This window comes from Cetorhinus maximus, chromosome 19 (assembly GCF_964194155.1).
Source record: "Cetorhinus maximus chromosome 19, sCetMax3.hap1.1, whole genome shotgun sequence".
Taxonomy (NCBI): domain Eukaryota; kingdom Metazoa; phylum Chordata; class Chondrichthyes; order Lamniformes; family Cetorhinidae; genus Cetorhinus; species Cetorhinus maximus.
This window is the reverse complement of record NC_135897.1, coordinates 49,677,854-49,696,006: the sequence shown is the minus strand read 5'-3', so window position 1 is coordinate 49,696,006 and position 18,153 is coordinate 49,677,854. Positions and strand designations below refer to the sequence as shown.

Sequence of the window (18,153 nt, the reverse complement as noted above, 5' to 3'; positions counted from 1 at the left end):
TTTATTAGAATCACAGACAGAAAGTTTAAGATTCTATACATTGCTTATAAATGCTTCCCCCTCCCCCGTCCCGCCCCTTCCCTGGCACTGGTGCAGGCACATAATTCAGGAAGGTTCCAAAGACATGTTCCTATAGTAAGCGTTGAATTCTTGCATAAAAATGATTTGTTCTGGTTAATTTTAAACATTTTAATTTCACAATTCATATTCAATTTAATTTTTAAAAATCTATTAGACAAATAATAGTCACATCTAAATTTATCCATATTCAACTGACCAACCAAAAACTTCCAGAACAGTTACTCTGCCTTGACAAAGTATCCTCCCCCATATTTCAGAAAAATTCTTCCTCCTCTAAACTGATTTATTGAGATTCTAAGATTTCCTGCTTGCAACCTTTATCATAGAATCTGCTCCAGTAGTAAAGCAGCAATATTAGTTATAAGCTGCAGTGAGCACCAGCAGTACACAGATCAGCAGAGAGCAGAATGTTAATTATTTTCCACCCAATGTGGCCTGGTCTTGAGACTATTGATTCACTGCCTCAGGGATTAAACCAGCATTAGTTTATACACAGTACTTATTGTTGGTAATGGTCCTGCCCCACTTGCGGATCTCACCTGGGAAATAGATGGTAGAAAATGGAGGATGGATCATCTAGTAATGCTTTTGTGTGCATGCCAACCAAGGGCATATTGGCATGAATTTAGGAGTGGATTGAGAGTGACATCAGCTAGGGAAATACATCTGTTCTGATGGGAGAAAAGATGTAAAGGCTCTAAGTGAAAGAGAAAATAAAATTTAAATGCAGAAAAATAGCCATCACCTTTGGAATTAAAAACAGCAATTTTTAGATTCAAACACCCTTGCAAGTCCATCCACTGTTCACTATTAAACTCTTCCAGTCTTCTAATCGCTGGCTAAATTTACCTGTTCTGCACTCAAGGATATTGTCAGTCAGAACATCATCATATGCAGTACATGCCATTTATCTATAAAAAGAAGTGATTTAAAAATTCACAGTTCAAATTATGTGATCTGATTGAAGAACCTGGACATCTATGATACTCAGAAAAGCAAGATGTCCAAGAAATGGGATCATTAATTCCAAATACATTTAGGGCAAAATTTTTAGCTCGGTGGGCGGGCGCATGCCTGGCCTACTCGAGCATGAAATTACACAAGTTGATGTCAGGCAAGCGTCCCAACGTCAACGCACAGTTGTGCGATAGCTCAGTTGGAGGGCGTGTGTCAGAATCGGCAGCGTGCCTGCTGACTTTTAAAAGGCCTGTTAAGGCTATTAGAGAATCAAATTAAGTTAAATTTTTTGCTGCCTGGCCAACCTAGCATTTGGCGGGCAGGTGAAAAGGCCAAGCAGACTTTGGATTTTTTTGGAAACCTCATCCGCAGGCAGGATGAGGTTCCCAAAAGCAAATAAAAATTAAATAAAAGTTTTAAAAATTTATTATTAACATGTCCCCCCTGCTCGTGTGACAGAGTCATGTGAGGGGACATGTTTCATTACATTTTTCAAATTTTTTTTTAAAAAAATGCTTCATCTCCCTGAGGCAGCTCTGTGCCTCGGGGAGATTTTCAAGTGCTCACTCGCGCGCATGCGTGAAGCTCGCACTCGCCCTGCTCACTCTCTTCCCTCAGCCCACATAGGCAGTGCTTAGTGCTGCCACTCACATTTCATGCTGGGCGGGTATTAATTGGCTCGCTAGCATGAAATTGCCTTCCAGCCTTGATCGTGGGCGGTGGTCAGCTTCCTGACCACCCCCGCCCATCCCCGCCATAGCGGCCCAACCTGGGCTAAATTCTGCCCTTACTGTACAGAATAAGAGAAATTTTATAGTGCCTTCTAATCAGTAACACTTAAGAGCTGAGTCGATATTGAGAGACCACCAAGTTTTATGCTCAATGTTCCACAGTTACGCTGGTCGCACTCAGTTCTATCTCACCACCATCTCTCGATTCCTCCACGGTCTCTGATTTGTCAGATTGCTTGTCCAACATCCAGGGACAGGGCGAGGAATCATGGACCCTGGTGCTTCCTCTGCTTCTGGGCCCTGTATTTCCCATTCCCTGCCCCATTTAACCCCCCCTCCTCACGATATTTTTTCCCCTTTCAAGATTCACCAATCAATTCACTAAACAATCACAGAGGTCCCACTAAAATGATAACGCCCATTATTGGCATCTGGTTAAAAGTATCTTCCAATATATATGCAGCATGGGTCATTAATATTCAGATTGCAGTGTTAGTTTGTGTACACCCCTAAAGGTGATCCTACCATGACTATTAAACAAACCAGAGAGTACAAATTTTACTTTAATGGAATCATGCAATATTGTTAATTTGACAGGGAATTATCCTATTAGTTATTTATAACACTTTGCAGACAATAACACTGATTTCGATGTCTGCTCTGCCCACATCAACATGTTTTGCACAATGCACCAAATGGACACGATGACGATCAATTCTTATTTGGAGGAAAGATTCAAGACTTGCAGCCCGGATAACGGCGCAAGACTTCTTCCATTCCGTAGAAGAAGTAGACACCTTTCTCCTGCCTGGGTACTCAATATCATTCAATATAATTATATTTCATTCAAGAGGTATAATTGGATTCTATTTTATCAGTAATCTCACAGGATAGAAAGATCAAGTGACTCCTGAGCAACAAAGTGGCATGATTGAACAATAGGCCTTCACTGTCATTGACAAGCATTGGAACTCTCAGGTGTCTCTGTGCAACACAGCTTTTAAGAGGCCAGAGGACAAAGACTGAATGGTTCACAATTGTACTGTGTTCTCTTGATCAGCAAGTCTGAAGACTCTGCTGATTGCTGCTTCTCACTACAATATATTTTCAATATCTACTATACAACACAAAATTATCACAATATTTCAAGAGCTCAATAAAACTTAAAAGCACCAAGATAGAGTGGGGTAGTAGGTAAGTAAGATAAAAGATTATTGAGAATCATGTGCAATGCAAACAGGTTACTGATTCACTATGAGCCCACTACACACTCTTGCCCTTTGCAATTTCATCCCTCAAAGCCTGTTCACTATAAACTTCCATTAGCAACAAAACAGAAATTTAGCCATGATTCCACTCTCTGTTCGCAAGATAATTATCCATAATCATCCATCCAGAATGACAAACATATGTATTAGAAGCAGGAATAGGCCATTCGGCCCCTCAAGCTTGCTCTGCCAATTGATAACATTGCCTACATTATACTAGTGACTGCAACTCAAAAGTACTTAATTGGTTGTCAAGCAATTTGGGACATCCTGAAAGGTGCTGTATAAATGTAGGTTTTGTCTTCCCTTTATTAGGCTTGCATGCAGTAAGCTGAGTGACTGTAGCAACAGTGAAGCTGAAGGCCCAATGCTGATTCTGTAAGGGTAATTAATCACAGAGCAATCAATTGATGTTAGGAAAGTGGCTACAAAGAAATCACTACATTTACAAAGCAATTCAGCTCTGGCTAATACAACTTTACCATTCTGACTTCTTTGGCGCCAACCCATAATATGCCACAAATGGCATCTGCCCCTTTTACTTGTCAATCAGACATCCTGCAGCAGCTCAGGAAAAATGTAGATTGAATTGTTGATCTAAATTTTTCAGAAAAGAATGATACATGGTACAAAAATTCAGTATGTCCTTAGCTCAAGAACTAAATTGTTTCCCCTTCTCCCAGAAGCTGTCATACAAATTGTGTTGTATATTGTGAATTTACAGCCTATCCCTACAGGTTCCATATGATGTTGCATTACATTTGTAGCAATAAATGTGCAAGTTCTATTTTTTTTTAATTCTAATTGCTGTTTGAGGTGTGAGAGAAACAGGCAAATTAAGAAAAATGTATTTAATAAATTAAAAAACTCCATCAGCTAAAAAAGAAGCATTTGACGGCAATAACCTGAGAGAACTCAATTCTAGAAGCACTTAACGTCAATGGATTGGGTATCTATAAAGGGCCTTTATGGTGAAAGCCCCTTATGCTGTTTCTCTGGAATTTCAATGAATTTTTTTGCCAAAGTTACAATGGATGATCGGAAATCCGCCCCCAGAGAAATTTTAGTCCCACAGTGTAACCCACCTTCTGCTAGGTTTTAAACGAGATGGTGTAGGATGGGGTGAACATAGGATAGAGTAGAGATTTCTAAAACCTTTAAATAAGCAACATCTTAGTGACAAATAGTGATTTAATTCCCAGGCTTTGCAAGAGTAATGAAATGGGCAAAAGTGAGTCAACACCTGGTTTTTAGTTTCTTACATTTATTTTGCTGAGGCCCAAGATTCTCTAGCTTCTGGTATATCCACAGCATGTCATCAGAATTATGCCTACTTTAGACATAATGAAAATTGAGGCTGCTATTTATTGATTATTTATTTTTTAATTCATTTCATGGGATGTGGGCTTCACTGACTAGGCCAGCATTTTTATTGCCCACCTCTAATTGCCCTCGAGAAGGTGGTGGTGAGCTGCCTTCTTGAACCGCTGTTGTCCCTGTGGTGTAGGTACACCCATAGTACTTTGAGAGAGTTCCAGGATTTTGACCTAGCAGCAGTGAACGAATGGCAATATATTTCCAAGTCAGTTTGGTGAGTGGCTTGGAGGGGAATTTCCAGCTGTGGTGTTCCCGTGTTTCTGCTGCCCTTGTCCTTCTAAATGGTCGTGGGTTTGGAAGCTGCTGCCTAAGGAGCCCTGGTGAGTTTCTGCAGTACACCTTGTAGATGGTACGCACTACTGCCACTGTTCATTGGTGGTGGAGAGAGAGAGAATGTTTGTGGAAGGGGTGCCAATCAAGCAGGCTGCTTTACCCTGGATGGTGTGAAGCTTCTTGAGTGTTGCTGGAGCTACACTCATCCAGGCAAGTGGAGAGTATTCCAACACACTCCTGACTTGTGCCTTGTAGATGGTGGACAGGCTCTGGAGAGTCAGGGGCTGAGTTACTTGTCACAGGATTCCTAGCCTCTGACCTGCACTTGTAGCCACAGTATTTATATGGCTAGTCCAGTTCAGTTTCTGGTCAATAGTAACCCCCAGGATGTTGATAGTGGGGAATTCATTGATGGTAATGCCATTGAATGCCAAGGAGCGATGGTTAGATTCTTTCTTGTCGGAGATGGTCATTGCCTGGCACTTGTGAGGTGCGAATGTTAATTGTCACTTGTTAGCCCAAGCCTGGATATTGTCCAGGTGTTGTTGCATATGGATAAGGGCTGCTTCAGTATCTGCAGAGTCGCGAATGGTGCTGAACATCATGCAATCATCAGCGAACAGCCCCATTTCTGACCTTATGATGAAAGGAAAGCCATTGATGAAGCAGCTAAAAATTGTTGGGCCTAGGACACCACCCTGATGAACTCTTGCAGTGATGTCTTAGAACTGAGATCATTAACTTTAAGCAACCACAACCATCTTCCTTTATGCTAGGTATGACTCCAACCAGCAGAGAGTTTTCCCCCTGATTCCCATTGATTCTAGTTTTGCTAGGGCTCCTTGAGCTCCTATGCCACACCTGGTCAAATGCAGCTTTGATGTAAAGAGCAGTCATTCTCGTCTCACCTCCAGAGTTCAACTCTTTTGTCCATGTTTAGCAAAGGCTGTAATGAGGTCAAGAGCTGAGTGGCCCTGGCGGAACCCAAACTTAGCGTCAGCAAGCAGGCTATTGCTAAGCAAGTGTCACTTGATAGGCCTGTTTATGACCCCTTCCATCACTTTACTGATGATGGACAGTAGAGTGATGGGATGGTAATTGGTCGGGTTGGATTTGTCCTGCTTTTTTGTGTACAAAACATGCTTGGGCAATTTTCCACATTGCCAACTAAATGCCAGTGTTGTAGCTGTGTTGGAACAGCTTGGCTAGGGGCATGGCAAATTCTGGAGCACAAGTCTTCAGTACTGTTGCCAGAATATTGTCTGGGCCGATAGTCTTTGCAGTATCTAGTACTTTCAGCCATTTTTTGATATCATGTGGAGTGAATCTAATTGGCTGAATGGTTAATTGGCTAACTGGTATCTGTGATGCTGGGGACCTCCAGATAAGGCTGAGATGGATCATCCACTTGGCACTTCTGGCTGAAGACTGTTGTGAATGCTTCAGCCTTATGTTTAGCACTAATGTGCTGGGCTCCTCCATCATTGAGGATGGGGATATTTGTAGAGCCTCCTCCTCCAGTGAGTTTTTTTAAATTGTCCACCATCATTCATCACTGGATGTGGCAGGACAGCAGAGTTTAGATCTGGTCCGTTGGTTGTGGAATCGCTTAGCTCTGTCTATCACTGGCTGCTTACGCTGTTTGGCATGCAAGTAGTCCTGTATTGTAGCTTCACCAGGTTGACACCTCATTTTTAGGTATGCCTGGTGCTGCTCCTGGCATACCCTCCTGCACTCTTCATTGAACCAGGGCTAATCCCCTGGCTTGATGATATTAGTGGAGTGGGGGATATCCTGGGCCATGAGTTTACAGATTGTACTTGAGTACAATTCTGCTGTTGCTGATGGCCCACAGCGCCTCATGGATGCCCAGTCTTGAGTTGCTGGATCTGTTCGAAATCTATCCCATTTAGCACGGTGGTAGTGCCACGCAACACGATGGAGGATATCCTCAATGTGAAGGCGGGACTTCATCTCCACAAGGACTGTGCAGTGGTCACTCCCACCAGATACAATCATGGACAGATGCATCTGCAGCAGGCAGGTTGGTGAGTATGAAATCAAGTATGTTTTTCTCTCTTGTTGGTTCCCTCATCACTTGCTGCAGACCCCGTCTTGCAGCTTTGTCCTTTAGGGCTTGGCCAGTGGTGGTGCTACCGAGCCACTCTGGTGATGGACACTGAAGTCCCCCCCGACAGAGTACGTTCTGCACCCTTGCCACCCTCAATGCTTCCTCAAAGTGGTGTTCCTCAAAGTGGCGTTCAACATGAAGGAGTACTGATTCATCAGTTGATGGGGTGGTGGTACATGGTAATCAGCAGGAGGTTTCCTTGCCCATGTTTGACCTGATGCCATGAGACTTCATGGGGTCCCCAGTCAATGTTCAGGAGTCCCAGGGCAACTCCCTCCTGACTGTATACCACTGTGCTGCCACCTCTGCGGGGTCTCTCCTGCCGGGGATGATGATGGTGGTGTCCGGGACATGATCTGTAAGGTATGATTCCATGAACATGACTATGTCAGGCAATGTCAGGCTGTTGCTTAGTCTGTGAGACAGCTCTCCCAATTTTGGCACATGCCCCCAAACGTTAGTAAGGAGGACCTTTCAGAGTTGACAGGGCTGGGTTTGCCGTTGTCATTTCCGGTGCCTAGGTTGATGCCAGGTGGTCCTTCCAGCTTAATACCCTTTTTTTATTTGACTTTTTAGCAGTTTGGTACAACTCAAAATGCATTTAAGAGCCAGCATGACAGTTCCGATATTTTAAAATCTGGTCTTTCAGGCCCAAAGCTCCGGGTTCTCAGTCTCCATTTACAACACCAAGCCCAGTTCCCACTAACTCCTGGGCTCTGCTATTTTACACCATGTGCACCTCCCTCTCCCGGGCCATGCCAACATCCAATTTTGGATAAACAGAAATTTCCTCCAACTAAAAATATTGAGAAGACCGAAATGATTATCTTTCGTCTACCATGAAATCCTTTCGCTGACCACCACTTCCATCCCTGGTAACTATCTGAAGGTGAACTTGACCATTCATAACCTTGGTGTCCTTCCTATTCCTTATATGAGCTTGCGCTCATCCAAAACTCTGCCGCCCACATCATAACTTGCATGATGTCTTGTTCATCCATCACCTTGTGTGTGCTGACCTATATTACTGGCTTTTGGTCAATTTTAAAAGCCTCATCCTTGTTTTCAAATCATTCCATGTCCTCACCTCTCTCCTATCTTTGTAACTTACTCCAGTTCTACAAGTTTAAGATCTTTTGTGTTCCTCCAATTATGGCCTTTCACCCATCCCCGATTCGAATTGATCCACAGTTGGTTGCCGTGCTTTCAGCTCCTTGGCCTTGCGCTATGGAATTCCCTCCTTACATCTCTCTGCCTCTTGAGCTCTCTCTCTCCTCCTTTGAACCTACAGCTTTGGCCAAATTTTTGGTCATCTATCCTGATACTGCCTTCAGTGGCCTTGTGTCACAAATGATTTTTATTGACAACAATCTTGTTTAAGCGCCTTTGGATGGGGGAATGGGGGGCTTTGCTACATTAAAACGTGCTACAAAATGTAAGTTGTTGTTGAATATTTAAAATTATAAAATCACACTCTTCGAAAGGAGTCTGTCTTGTAAACGACATGAGTTTGTGTACTACCCTATACTTAGTAGCTACATCCTCATTTACATTTATTTTTGTGATTCCCGCTATTACACGCAACTGGAAATAGAAGTCACTCTATGAGCATTTGAAAGCATCAGTTTGAAGAGTGTTCTGGTAACATCATGGGAACATCAGGCAATTGTGTGTATTTCAAAATTTTAAGCTAGATGGCAAATGCTGACACATTGTAATAAGGAAAATTTAAGAAACCTTTTAGAGGCCTATTTTTACACTGTTGAACATCAATGCATGTCAATTAAGTGAAAGTTAAAAGAAAGCATACGGGTGAATAGTTTTTGTGCCTCCAATTATACACAATTGTATAAAAAAGTATATAATATACGCACCAAAATTTTGATTTACTTAACTTCTTTTCTTACCCACAGGTGAAGACTATTCAATTCTCCCTTCCCCTGTTTGGTCACTTGATGTTCTTGCTGATAAGGGGCATCTTAACAAGGATCCACAGAAAACAACAGGACAGTGACTTTAAACTCCAAAAGTTTTTCTAGAGCTGTTGCACTCCAAATTCTGCAATTCCAACCTATGGTCTGATTTCTCAGGTTCCCACATCTCTGATGTGTGTTCATAACAAAGGGGACCTCATTTGAGGATATCTGCATGGAAAAACACCAATCAAAATTCTGATGTGTACTTTATAAAGTCCACATCAGCGTTGGGGTACCTTGCTCCCTACCGATACATATTATCAGGTGTACTGCCTGTAAATTTTTTTAATACAGAGTGATGGTGTGCGAGATAAGTTAACTTGAATAATTTGTCAAACCAGGAAATGGTTGAGTTCATAAGCTGAAAATGTCCATAAGCTTTGTCTGAAATAGCATCTTTAACTGAAGCTATTAGATAAATCTTTTTTCCAGCTGAATCATATTTCCACAAATGAATCATGAGTTTTTTTATTTGTTCATGGGGTGTGGGCATCGCCGGCTCTGCTAGCATTTATTTCCCATCCCCAATTGCCCTTGTTCAGAGGGCATTTACGAGTCAACCATATTGCTGTGGGTCTGGAGTCTCATGTAGGCCAGACCAGGTAAGGACAGCAGATTTCCTTTCCTAATGGACATTGGTGAACCAGATGGGATCTTATGACAATCGGCAATGGTTTCACAGCCATCATTATACTTTTAAATCCAGATTTTTATTGAATTCAAATTCCACCATCTGCCATGTCAGGATTCAAACCGGGGTCCCTAGAGCATTACTCTGAGTCTCTGGATTACTAGTCCAGCAATAATACCACTACGCCATCACCTCCCCTAGTGTTGCATCCCCTGGTGTTCTACAGTCCAGTTTATTTGCATTTCCACTGGAGGAATTTCAGCACAACATCAGGAATAATGTGCTGGTTGGGGAGATGGGTCTTGGAAATGTAAATTACAGCAGGAAATTAGCGAAGTAGCAGCAGAGTCGGAAAATGTTTGGCTTACGAGTTCATAGTTTGATAGTTGCACTGGATGGCTAACGTGTCATTTTAGTTAACTATTCAACAATGCCTCCTACTGGAAGATATGGTATAGACAGTCATAAAAAGAACAAGGGCATTGCAAGGAAGAAAAAGAAGAACAGCGTATAATTTCAATGAGACCAACTTTCAAACCTTCCTCAAGGACAAGGAGCATGGGAAAGAGAGACTGCTGGGCTTCCACAGGAAAAAAAAATGTCTCTTGATTCTATGTGGAGGGAGGAAGCACTGTTACCGAGTACCAACTCTTAGAATTGCAGACTAGTGCTGGCAAATTAACAGATCAACCACTCTTGCTGTTCCCTGTGTATCCTGCTGCAAATTCTAAAAATAAATGCTGACCAGCTAACTTTTCACAGTACATTTCAGTTCAAGAGGGCCCTAATTAGAGACCCTTTCTATTGTCGTCATTTTGCTTCCATTTACTTCAATGCAAAATCTTAAAATTCTTTCCTTCACTTTAACAGAAGTTAAATGCTGCTGCAAACCTTCTCCACCCTAGGTTTCTTACACAAATCAATTATTGAATTTTTGAAAGAAAACAAAATTAATTGACTCTTAAGCAGGTTTTGTAATGTGGCATATATATAATATTAATCTTTCAGTATCAGTAACGTATGCAATGTTCGATACAATAAATTGCTGCAAGTAATTATAGTGATAGGTGAACCACTGTTAACGATTAGTCTATAGTGGTTTGTTCAAAACAAAAAAACTGCACTACAGATCCTGAATACCTGTGAGCAATTTCAAGGGGAATCAATGAATATTAATACAAGTCTTTCACTGATGATAAAGCTTATGCCAGGTATGACTGAAGCATTGGTGAAGTGCATACATCAAAATTCAAGATGAAACAAGTTTAAAAAAAATCCAGCCAACCCCTCAACTGCTGATAATTAACTCAATTGTGTTTTTTTATTAATGCAATAAAAGCTTTGCTATAATGTTAAATATGAGAATCCACATTTTTACAACATTTGAGCAGAACTAGGTCATTCATACATGAGCCTGTACGGCCGTTTAATTAGAACATGCATGATCAGCACCTTAATTCCATCTACCTGCCTTGGTTCCGTAACCCTAGATGAACAAAAAAAACTATTAATCTCAGTTTTCAAATATTCAATTGAGCTGGCAGCTCAGTTGCTTTTTGGAGTGTGAGAGTTCTGGATTTTTAATACCATATGTCCAAAGCAGCTTTGTATATCAGATCTGCTACATACAAAGAGATAGGTGTTGCAAAAATTACTAATGGACTTAAAGTAACCCGTTAATTCAATCACATCCCCTTGCTACAAATCATTCAAGCAAATTAATGGATTATTGCATTGAAAGTTTATTGTTGGGATTATTTCACTCAGCAGAAAGATTTACCATAAGTAACTCATGTCTCCAGAACTTGTCAATGGGCAACATGGACTTATGAACTAAAAGATCCCTTTGGGTACAATATCTTAATGTGTAAGTAAGTTAATCCAAAAAAAAAGTAGAATCTGCCTCAAAATGAATGTTTAAGTGGGCATCATTTTTGTAAACATGTCAAATGTTTAACAGTTAATAGCAATGGTGCATCTGTATCACAAGATTGAAGAGTTTTCTTTGCAATGCACCACCATTTCTTACCAGCCTGAAAATTATTCAATGGGACAAACATTTTTGTTGATGAAAAAGGAAAAGAGCATTTTTACTATTCTTCAGGTCAGCTCATGAAAGAAAAACTCTGAACGTAAAGGCGTAAAGTAAAAACAGCTGATACCAAAATACAACTTGAAAGCTGTTACAAAGGCCAGGATTTTCCAGTCATCAGGCGGGCTTGGCCAGAGCGGGCGGGGGCGGTTGGGGTGCCGACCGCCACCCGCGATCAGCTCCGCACTGCGATTTCACGCGGGCGGGCCAATTAAGGCCCGCCTTGCGTGGATCACGAGCGGTAGCACTACCTGTGCGGGCGGGGGGAGGAGGGAGAGTGGGCCTGGCGTGCAGTTCTTAATTTTTAATTTCAAAAGGAAGTTTTTATTGAATTTGTAGTAGCTTTAGGAAACCTCATCCTGCTCGTGGATGAGGTTTCCTAAAAAATATAAAGACCGCTTGGCCTTTTCGTCTGCCCACCAACCGTAAGGTTGGATGAGCAGCGTAAAATTCTTGGATGAGCAGTGTAAAATTCAGGTTAATTACCTTGTTAATGGCCTTAATGGGCCTTTCAACGAAATATCGCGTGAGTTCGCGATGACATTTGGATGCAGACCGGATGTCATCGTGTGTCATTTTACGTTCCGGCATGTCGGGCGCACACCACCGAATGTAAAGTTCTGCCCAAAGTTTTGTTTTGTTTCAATAGAACATTTCAGTTAAAAATAACCTGAAGCAATATATGAAAAGCTATGGAATATTTTTCCTTACACATAAACAAGAAGAGCAATGAAATTCTGTCGGCTAAGCCAGGATCACACCCATCAATTCCTTCCTGCACTTTCCCACCACCACCCTCAACCCCACTTAATCAAAAGTGCATGGGGACTGTGGGCACACTTCTAGGCTCCAGCATCCAATACTCCTATGCAGCTGAAAAGTTTGCTGCCAAAAAGTTGGGGGTTTAGGGATTGAGGCAGGGTGGTTGGGGTGAACTTGCCCAGGACCTTCAACACCCCTGACCCTGAAATTTCAGCCATATCCTCTTCAGCTTTCTGTGCAAGAGGGGTTAATATAAAAATTAAACCTTTCTCTGAGATTGCAAGCTTCTCCCTTGCCTGGATCTCACCCAATGGTTCCCATTGATACCAATCTGGAGACTTGTATGTCTCAACATACTGATTTCAAGTCCAACATTTGGTCCTAACCGAGCAAAAGAGGCAGGAACTAACAATGTAGAAAGTCTCCATCTCTGGCTCTGCCCTGTGGTCACCTCCTTGGCATTATTTGTCATTTAGAGGGCAGACAGAGCTACAGCACGAGTCTGGCATTAGGCATTAGGATTTTTAATGCAATAGTATATTTGCAATGGGTATTACATTGTTTCCACTCTCCCACAGGCTTTGCAATTCTGCCATGCTAAATCTGAATATGCCCCTTTATTTCACTACAAAATAAATTAAAATCCTCCCCACAGTGAATAGAAGTTACATCATCAGACAAAACAATTGTATCTATCATGGTCTAACTGTTACCACAAACATTGTTTCAAATGTTATCATGTCAAGTTGAATCCTTTTAAAAGGACATGTAAAAAAGTGAAACGAAAGAGTAATTGACAAGGATGTGTGACTGGAGTGAAAAGATAGTTAAGGATACGTCATTGAATCCGAACCCCGTTGGAGTATTAATGAGTTTATATCATCCAAGTTTGGCAGATAATATTTTAAAAAAGACTTTGATGCAGATTCTAATTATGCATAGAATATACAACAGGGAGTGATCCAGTCACCAACTCTAATTAGTGAAATTATTGTTATACAGAATAGATACAGTTGGGACAAGGAGAGATGGTCCCATAAGTGATGTTCTAAAACTAATCTTCATCAGTATTTAATTTTTTGGAAAATAATTCATTACTTAATCTACAAAATTTCCCATTTGAGAAAATGCACTCAATTTTAAATCTCAGAAAACAATCTCCAAAAAATGTCTAAAAATTCATGCAAGTATGTGTGCAACACAAGCATTTCCTCTAAATGACAATTAACAACTTGGAGGGAGTACTTGCATTTTCCAATGCTGTCCATTGGAAAGAAACAGATGCAAACAGCACCTTAAAGATAAAGATCCTGTTCATCTTGAAAGTGCATACTTGCAGTATTTTTCAGGCTGATTCTTCTCAGCAGCCTAGCCATCTATGTACTTTCACTTCACTTGTCACGTTAAGGTCCCTCTGCCTCATGTTTGATGTAGGTCAAGCACTCATGCTATTAACAATTTGGAAATGAGAACACAATTGAAAAAGACTGAAATCTGGTTGAAACTCTCAAGCACTAGATACAAAAGCAAAGAATTTATTCTTGATGATTCCTTTTAATGGATTTTTTAATGACAGTAAACTAGTAGTCAGTCAAAATGAGATTGTCCACCATCGTAATTGTTACCATTTATGAAGTTACTACACGACTCACATTCCAAGGAAAAGTGTGCCAATGAAAAACAAGCACACATAACAAAATCTTACAAATATAATAGATGTTACACCAGTGAATCATCAGCTCAGATCTTCCGGTCTCCGAATCGTTGGAAGCTGGACATATGACTCAAGGTGCGCTTTGGGACCCCGTGGAAGTCCCAATGCGGTTACCTCTAGATTAGAATCGGAGACTTCGGAGACTTCTGCGGTACTTACCTGAATAGTTATCCAGGAAATGTTAAACCTAGTCTAACTCCTGGGTAACTACAAAACTGACACCCCCAACCACAAACACCTCCCTGCCAACACCCCCATCAACCCCCCATGACCTCACAACCTGACTTGACTATCCCTCCCAAACCAACTTGACTACCCCTCCATGACCCAACTACCCCCTGATCTGATCTCAACAGCCCCCAGTCTGACTACCCCTCCCTAACCGACTACTGTCCCGATGAGACCTGACTACCCACCTCCACCCAACTACTCCTCCTGACCCAACTACCCCCAACCCACCTCATCCATCTGCCATCCTACCCAGCTGCCACCTCACCCACCCAACTCACCTATCCACTTACCCACTTACTTCATCCACCTACCCATCCCACCCATTCATTCATTCATCCTCTCACCCATTCACTAACATTCACACTAGGCATTTAAACTTTTCTCTTAGCAGCTAGTGCTGTAAAAAGGGGGTGTGTTCTTTCTTCCCCTGATACTACAACGCTGCCATGGAGATCTAAAAGGGACTGTACATTCCTCATTTCTGGAGAACCCAGGCTCGGAAGACCCGGCAAGAATTGTGAAGCAGTGATGTATGGAAATGTTTGAGTGGAGTGGGAATCCAACGATGATTGCGGTTCTGCAAAAGATCCAGACCAATATCTTGGGAACATATCTTGGGAACTTTTCCCATAACCTATTGTAATCTCTTCATTACTGCCTGATGGTGCATTGCCGTATGTCAAGAATTTCTACATGACATCTCTAAACCACCCATTTTAGTTTTCTTTTTAAAAGCTATAAAGGCCACAGATACCTTTTTACCATCCAATTACCTTAGTATCTGAAAGCAAGAACCAACACAAAACATGTAAGGGAATTTTAAAATTCAGAGCACAACTATGCCATTTAACTTCCAGATATTTTTCAAAAAGCACAGTAACACCCTGATGCAATCTGCTAAATCCTGATCAATTTACATTTTGAATTGATAAAGGAAGAAACAAGTTGCATTTCTTCAGGACCATCATGTCCTCAGCATGTCTCAAAGAACTTCACAGCTAATCAAGTATTTCTGATGTGTAGTCACTGTTGTAATTCAGGAAAAAGCAGTAGCTAATTAATGCAGAGTGAAGTCCCACAGACAGCAATGTGATAATTAAATAATCTGTTTAGGTGATATTGGTCAAGGGAGAAAGGATGCTCAGGATAGTAGACAAAGTCTCCTGACCTTCAGTGTCATGACTTATAAAAAGGATGATTATTAAAAGGGATGGTTTAACATCTTATTCAAATAATAGCACCACTGATAGCACTCCTTCAGTACTTCTCTGGAGGAGATACTGAGCCGCAGCTTTTTGGCTCAGGTGAGGATGCAACCTTTGAGCCAAGGTTGACAATTGTTGACCCCCAAATGTTTCTGAGCTTAGGTTCAATAAATGTTTTGTTCTCCACGCAAGCACATATAGAATATTAAATAATTGGAGTAGCATTTTTCATGGCAATTAGGAAAGGGCATAAATATGGATTTGCAAGTATTACCCACATTCCTTGAACAAATAAGAAAAGTGCAATATCAGATATGTAACCATGGACAGGAATCGCCCAGCGCAGAAAACAATGCCTATAATACAGACTAAAATATTGATAAATAAGTTTTGTTTATATAATGTTAATTAATTTAATAAATAATGAAATAACATTAGATTGCTATTCTCCTTCAGGCACAATTGTGATCAGGAGGGAGGTGGAAGGCAGCACAGAGGATTGCGATCAGGAGATTGCAACAGAGGAGAGGGGAGGAAAGTGGGGGCAGTAGGAAAAGGAACAATTCAAGCATGATTGGAAGGAAGTTAGCTCCGGCCATGATCACGATTAGGAAAAGTGGGATGAAGGAAGGGTCTGGGCATGATTGCTATCTGGAGCAATAGAGTGGAGAAAGGCTAGAGGAGGAGGCTAGAGGAAGTCTCCAGGCACAATTATGGTCAAGAGGGGTTGGGGGCTGTAGTTGAAGGAGGATAGCTCCAGGCATAACTGAGGCAATGGATGTCAGGGCATGGTTGGCTAAAAGCTGGGGCTAGAGAGGCTGTAAGCTTCCTTGTGAGGCCTCAGGGAATAGGGTTGACAACCATCCAAGTTTGGCCTGGAATCTCCAGGAATTGAAGATCAATCTCCAGAACATGCTGCATACAGCCCTGGAGAAAAATCATTGTGACTTAAAAAAAAAGATCGTGTTTTTTGTCATGTTCTTTGACCATTTCTCTTTGCCAGATATAAATATATTGACAATGAGAAAAAGATGGTTGTTTTTCAGTCAAGCATCATCCAATTGGGTAATGAGTCTTTTTGCTTTCCAATTGGCATAAGAAGGCAGTGTGTCACAAGGATGAATGTGTGGGCCAACTAATGGCAGGAACATGGGACACGTCATATGAGGAGTCTTCCAGGAATATATTTAATCACAGTTGGCAACCCTATTGGGGAGGCATCTGCTCCTGTTGGCTACAAGAAGCTTAAAACAAAGGTGTCAAACTTATCTGGGCCTCTACTAGGCAGCAGAATGTACAGAACTCCCCATGGTGCGGTCAAAAATATGTTGCAGTGCCAAAGATATCATCAGCCCATGGGCAGAATTTTCCCATTGGCGTGCAGGGGCGGTCCCCGGACGCACGTGCGTAAAATGACGCACGGTGACATTGGGCGAGCATCCCAATGTCACCGTGCACCATTGCGATATTTCATTGGGCAGGTGAGCGTTGATCTCCGACGCGCACCCGCCATTAATTAACTGCTCTTAAGGCCCTTGAGGCGCCAATTGATGGCGATTTTTCGGCGCCTGTGCAATCTTCGGGCTGGCGCATGGGCAAAACGGGCAGGCGGGTAGGACACATTTGTATAAACCTCATCCATAGGCGGGATATGAGGGCTCAGTAGGGTCACGAGTGTGTGCTCTGTCAAATATTGATATTTCAAAGTTACTGATACTTGCCCGCGTGATCTGCAATACTTCAAAACGCATACCAGCTGCTTGGTCTGGACTCTCAACCTTCCGGTCAGCACTCTGCAGTGAGGAATCTTTTTTGGGCCTGCATGCTTCAGGAAGCCTTCCCTTAGCCTGAGAATGGGAGCTGAACTCTCTGGAGGCACCTTCTCTGAGGAGGAAGGGAGGGCGAGAAGGGAGAGGAGACCAGGAGTGCACATTCAGCCTCCAGGGGGGCCACCTTTGGGAGAAAAGGCACAGGCACAAGGGTTGCAGGGCCAACAGGTAGTCCAAAGCTGAAGGGGCTACAGAAGACGCCACTATCCTGCTGCCAGGGTATTCAGGCGGTAAAGTAGCTACCTCAATATGGCTGAGGTGCAGCGCTGAAGGAGGCTCCATCTCTCAAGGGAGACAGTCAACTATATCTGTCAGATGATTGGGCCTAAGATCTCCACGAGCTGTGTGGGTGGACACCCCATGCCAGTGGCTCTAACAGGTCACAACTGCCCTCAACTTCCATGCCTCTGGCTCCTTCCAGGGTCGGTGGGTGATCTTTGCGATGTCTCCCAATCAGCTGTCCAAACTTGTGTCAAGCAGGTTACAGGCATTCTGTTCAGGCGTGCATTGACTTCATCCACTTTCATTGGGGCCAGGCAAGCCAGATACAGTGAGCCAGAGGCTTCGCAGCCATTGCTGGCTTCCCCTGCGTCCAGGGTGCAATAGACTGCACATATGTGGCCAGCAGGTGAGTCCGGTGCCTTCGTCAACAGGAAGGGCTTCCACTCCATGAACGTGCAGATAGTGTGTGATCACAGGATGCTGGTTAACATAAGTTCAAGGTGAGGGGCAGGAAGTTTAGGGGGGATGTGAGAAAAAACTTTTTTACCCAGAGGGTGGTGACAGTCTGGAATGCGCTGCTTAGGAGGGTGGTGGAGGCGGGTTGCTTCACATCCTTTAAAAAGTACCTGGATGAGCACTTGGCACGTCATAACATCCAATATGGGCCAAGTGC

General features: G+C 42.4%; 1 protein-coding gene across 1 annotated transcript in view; it reads right to left on the bottom strand.

The window, feature by feature from the left end:
- The window catches only part of nlgn1 (neuroligin 1), a 708,221-nt gene that overhangs the window by 433,551 nt on the left and 256,517 nt on the right, over nt 1-18,153 (bottom strand). The window lies entirely within an intron of this gene.